At 39.9% G+C, this 6,055-nt stretch overlaps 1 protein-coding gene across 8 annotated transcripts in view; it reads left to right on the top strand.

Moving 5' to 3' along the window:
• The window catches only part of SLC5A9 (solute carrier family 5 member 9), a 100,394-nt gene that overhangs the window by 57,567 nt on the left and 36,772 nt on the right, over positions 1–6,055 (top strand). The window lies entirely within an intron of this gene.

Below are 6,055 nucleotides of genomic sequence, written 5' to 3'. Positions count from 1 at the left end.
GGCTGTGCAAAGGATGAGTTGCCAAGTCACAAATGAAGAAGAGGGAGAGAGGGGGATGCATGAAAATAAGCAGTATGGAAGCAGAGTGGATGAGAAGAGGAAAAATATAATGGAGACAATGTATAAAACACATCTTTAATAGAATTCATTTTTTTTCTAGTTAAGATCGTTGATTAAAAGTGTTACCTCATAACTTTTCTAGCAGTAAAATTTAGCAATTTGGACATTAGCATGATATAATAATTTGTAGATATTACTTTAAACAAGTTGTTGAATTTGGTTTAATAATATTTTATTTAATAACTTTAAATTTATACCCATAAGTGAAATTTACCTTTTTTAAAGCATTCGTTTGTTAGAATGTGATGTCAGAATTACCTAGTCAGTGTTACATCATTTAAAATCCATCATATTTTTCTTTATCATCTCGAGGTCCTAATAAAACATGAAGTTTAACTGTAAAATTTTGAAAAGGGCAACAATACATTTAGATTCAAAATTGTTTGGGGATAGTTATTCGATAAGATTTTTCCCTTTTACAAACTCAAATGAACATTGAGATAAAATAGTTTTCTTGGAGTTCCCGTCGTGGCGCAGTGGTTAATGAATCCGACTAGGAACCGTGAGGTTGCGGGTTCAATCCCTGGCCTTGTTCAGTGGGTTAAGGATCTGGCATTGCTGTGAGCTGTGGTGTAGGTGGCAGATGCGGCTTGGGTCCCGAGTAGCTGTGGCTCTGGCGTAGGCTGGTGAACCTAGCCTGGGAACCTCCATATGCCGCAGGAGTGGCCCCAGAAAAGGCAAAAGGACAAAATAATAAATAAATAAAATAAAATAAAGCAAAATAGTTTTCTTGAGCAAAATTTGGTAACTATTCTTGTTTTTACAGTAAGCTGTCCAATTTACTAACATTACCTAATTTAGTAAAACATCTCTGTGCTAAGCAGGCACTATTAAGTTTTTGAGATTATATCCATTTTAATCTTCCTTTTTTGAGGATGACTTCTCTTATTTTTCCTGAAGACGCCTTCATTTTGTACTTTACTTGAATTACAGTTCATCCAATTATTTCCCTTAAGAAATATCACACATGGTTTCCATTGCTGCTGTTAAGAAAATCTCTACTACTCTGATAGTTGTTCCTTGATTGATAAACAGCCTTTCTCTCAGACAACTTTTAAGATTAACTGGACTCTCTTTCTACCAAATCTATGTACCAATGTATGTTCCTTTTTCTGGCTTAAGCACTGTAGTGCTTCTTGCATTGGATAATTCGCACCTTTCTTCAAGTATAGAAAATTCTCACCAAGTACAAGTGTAATTTTTTTTTTTTTTTTTTGGCTTTTTAGGGCCACACCCACAGCATATGGAGGTTCCCAGGTTAGGGGTCGAATTGGAGCTACAGCTGCTGGCCTACGCCACAGCCACAGGCACGCAGAATCTGAGCCACATCTGCGACCTACACCACAGCTCACCAGATCCTTAACCCACTGAGCGAGGTCAGGGATCGAACCCGTGAAACCTTGTGGTCCTAGTCGGATTAGTTTCTGCTGCACCACAACAGGAACTCCTACATTTTAATTTTTTGAATTTCTTCTAGTCTCTCTGGTTTCTTCTTATCAAAGTTTTATGTTCAACACAAAGGCTCTCATGTCTCTAAAGCATCACCAGTAGGACGTCTTCAACCACCACTGCCGCCTCCTACGGGTGTCCGAGTATTAAGATAGTTCATCTTTTGTTTCACCCTCTGGATGCACCTGGGCTACTACAGATGTTTTCAGTTTAGAGAGTCAGAAACTCTTGAAGTTGACATCTAGTCCCTGACTAGAGTAAGAAGTGGGAGTGGGAGACGTTTCACACCCTCTCATTTTTGTTCCCCCCACCCCCACCCCACCCCCACTCATTGACGGGAGGATGAGAAATCATTGAAACCCTTGGCTCTCTGTTCCGTCCACGCGGTGGCCTTCTTGTCTCCCCCAGCCCCTCCTGCTACATTGCCCCTTGGAAAAGAGCTTCCAAGCTTAGGTTTTCTCACCCCTGGGAGCTAAGGAGTCTCAGTACCAATGTGTCAATTAACGGATCGACTAATCCATTAATATTTAAAATATTGAAAATTACTTTGTGTGCAGAAAGGAATACTATTTTAAGCATAAATCGTTTATTCCCATTTCGTCAAATGTTTATAGTATATGTCTCTGAAAATAATTCGAGCTATCTGTACACTATCAATGAGGTTAATTTTATTCTCTTAAACAATTAAACTCGAATTACGGATGCAAAACACTGATTATATTTGAGTGTATTTTAAGTGCATTATGTAACAAATAATCACAAATACAATAATTACAAGCTTATTACCACATTTATTTTATGTCAATTTTAATTTTTTTTGTCTTTCTTTTTTTTTTTTTTCCAGGGCTGCACGCGGGGCACATGGAAGTTCCCAGGCTGGGGGTTGAGTCAGAGCTGTAGTAGCTGGCCTATGCCACAGCCACAGCAATGCATGATCATTTAACCCACTGATGGAGGCCAGAGATGGAACCCGCGTCCTCATGGATAATAGTCGGGTTTGTTACCACTGGACCACAAAGAGGACTTCTCTATCCATTTTAAAATAATAATGATGTGAGGTAAAATCATTTTACCATTCTTCTTTACTGGTTTATATATCTAACTAGATGTGTAATTTGATACATTTTAAGATTGCATAATGCTTATTTTAACAAAAGTTCAGGAGTATAACAATCTTAACAGGAAACAAAGAAAAAAGTGAAAAAACTTTCTTAAAAATATGGAAAATATTAGAGCATTTTCTATTAACTAACAGTAAGGCAAGATTAACTTAGCATGGCAATTTGAGATCATCAATATAAAAATACCTTCAAACTATTTCAGAGAACAAAACATGTCTATAAATTTTTATGGAAAAAAAATCTTTTTAAAAAAAGTGTAACAGGATTTCCCGTTATGGCGCAGTAGAAATGAATCCGATTAAAATCATGAGGTTGCAGGTTTGATCCCTGGCCTCGCTCAGTGGATTAAGGATCCCAGGTTGCTGTGAGCTGTGGTGTAGGTCGAAGATGTGGCTAGGATGTGGCATTGCTGTGGCTCTGACATAGGCCGGCAGCTACAGCTCCGATTAGACCCCTAGCCTGGGAACTTCCACATGCTGTGGGTATGGCCCTTAAAAGACAAAAGACAAAGACCAAAAAAAAAAAAAAAAAAAAAAAGTGTACTGACCCTGGATTATCTATACGAGATATTTTTTTCTTTTTCTTTCTTTCTTTCCTTTTTTTTTTTTACTGTTGCATCTGTAGCATATGCAAGTTCCTGGGCCAGGGACTGAAGTGGAGCCACAGCTGCAGCCTACATTGCTGAGCCACAATGGGAACTCCCATATACAAGACATTAACATGTGCTATATAAATATTACCATTTTAAAAAAATCAGAAATTGGCCCAAGGGAAGAGAATTCAATGAAACTGTTTAGAAATTCAAATATGTAGAGGATTTAGCTTATGATAAATATGAAATCTGATATCAGTATAGAAAGATGGATTACTTAATACATGAAAGAACAGCTGGATTTTTTTGGGGGGGAAAAATTAGATTTCTGTCACAGTCCTTATAATAAAAATAATTTTGGGTAGATTAATTTGCAAATATAAAATAAATAATAAAAGTGTCTGTCATAATCTTGGATCGTGGCCTAGAAAACTTTCTAAGCAAATACACCATCTAGAAGCAATGAATAGAAGAAATTATTGAATTATGCAACTTAAAAACAAGTAAATAAGTTGAACTGTAATCTGGTCAACAAAGGATTTACCAGATCAAGCATTAATTCATTAAATTAAAATTAAAATTAAAATTTAATGAATTAAAATAAAAAAGCTCAGCAAAATTTTGTTAAGTGAAAGAAAAGACAAGCTACAGGCTGAGAAAAAATATATATGCAAAAAATATATCGGCGAAAGGATTTGTATCCAAAATCCAAGACTGCCAGTGGATTCTTGAAACCACAGGTAGCACTGAACACTATACATGCTAAGATTTCTCCCCTACAGACATACCTTTGATGGACTTTATTTTATAAGTTAGGCACGTAAGAGAATATCCAAATTGCCAATATTACTACTTTTTGTGCTTTGGGGTCGTTTTTAAGTAAAATAAGGGTTAATAGAGCACAAGCACTGAGATCCTGGGACAGTTGTGGTGATAACCAAAATGTCTACTAAGTGCCTCATGGGTAGAAAATGCTGGATAAAGGAATAACTCACGTCCTGGACAGGACAGAGCAGGACAGTGCGAGATTTCCTCAAGCTCCTCAGAATGGCTAGCAATTTAAAACTTATAAATTATTTCTAAAATTTCCCATTTAATTTTTTCAAATGATGGTTGATCTTGGGTAACTGACACCGTGGAAGGCAAAAGCATGGATGAACTCAACAATTTAAAAAAAAAAAAAAAACCAATTAAAAAAATGGACAGAAGATCTGAACAGACACATCACCACAGAAGATATATGGAAGGTAAACACACACACACACACACACACACACAAAGGAACGCAACATCATGCATCATTAGAGATTACAAATTAAGGCAGTGCGATGCCACCAAAAGCCTAGTAGAGTGACTGAAATTCAAACACACACCAAATACTGACAAAGGTGTGGATCAAAACCTCTCATTCGGGAGTTCCCGCCGTGGCACAGTGGTTAATGAATCCGAATTGGAACCATGAGGTTGCGGGTTCGGTCCCTGCCCTTGCTCAGTGGGTTAACGATCCGGCGTTGCCGTGAGCTGTGGTGTAGGTCGCAGACGCGGCTCGGATCCTGCGTTGCTGTGGCTCTGGCGTAGGCTGGTGGCTACAGTTCCGATTGGACCCCTAGCCTGGGAACCTCCATATGCCGTGGGAGCGGCCCCAAAGAAATAGCAAAAAGACCAAAAAAAAAAACAAAAACAAAAACAAAAACCTCTCATTCGTTGCCGGTGGGAATGCAAAATGGTACAGCCACTTTGGAAAACGGTTGGACAGTCTCTTACAAAGCTAAATGAGTGCTTGCCATGCATATATTCTAGCAGGAAGGCTTCTAGGTACAACGCAAATGAGTTGAAAACAACATCCACGCAAAAACCTGCGCATAAATGTTCCCAGCATCTTTATTCACACTGGTCCCCAAATTGGAAGCCGTCAAGACGCCCTTCCCTAGATAAACGAATAAACAAACTGGGGCACCACCAGACAGTGGAATATTTTTCCATGATAAAAAGAAATGAGCCACGAAGCCACGAAGAGACATGGAAGCAGCTTAAGTGAATACTGCTAAGTAAAGAGGCCAGTCTGCAAAGGTCACGTCCTGTGATCCCCACTGCGTGACATGCTGGAAAAGGCAGAATTATGGAAACCGTGAAAAGAGCAGTCGTGGCTAGGGCTGCAGGGGAGGGAGGGATACGTGGCGTATAGGGTATTTTTAGAGCAGTAAAATGACTCTGTAGGATGAATGTCATTTGAGGGATTTCAGGGCTGAGGGAGGACAATGGTCTGACCCCGTGGAGGTGGTGGCGGTATCACACAGCAAGCCTTTAATGGAGCAGAATTTGACAGGGTTGCATACGCCTCATAGGATGAGGCCATTTGTTTGGAGGCGCAGGGAACACCATCCAGAAGGGCAGGAAGGCAGGGGAGCTCCTGGGCAGAGAGGGGTTGGAGAGGGCGTGAGTGTCTAGCAGTGCGGACAGTGGGGAGTCAGCGGTCTGCAGGGCAGCCGTGGCTTAGGGTCTCTGTAGCCATAGGCTTTACCTTTCCGATGGTTGGCAGAGGTTGGGAGCCGTTTCACAGCGCACACAAACCAGACAGGCATTGCACAGCTACAAGTATGCTTATTGGGCATATATTTAAAACTGTTGGATGTGTAAAAAATTGAGTATGACACTGACAGGCTTCTGAGCTAAGGGTCTCAGCCTGTTGCAAAAAAGTAAGCAACACTGGAGTCCCCGTCGTGGCTCAGTGGTTAACGAACCCCACTAGCATCCATGAGGACGCGGGTTCGAC

This window comes from Sus scrofa, chromosome 6 (assembly GCF_054392235.1).
Source record: "Sus scrofa isolate SSC_HxYL_T2T_F1_AM1 chromosome 6, Sscrofa_HxYL_maternal_Yorkshire_Landrace_v2.0, whole genome shotgun sequence".
NCBI lineage: Eukaryota > Metazoa > Chordata > Mammalia > Artiodactyla > Suidae > Sus > Sus scrofa.
The sequence above is the reverse complement of the archived record's forward strand: the minus strand, read 5'-3'. Positions and strand labels throughout refer to the sequence as shown.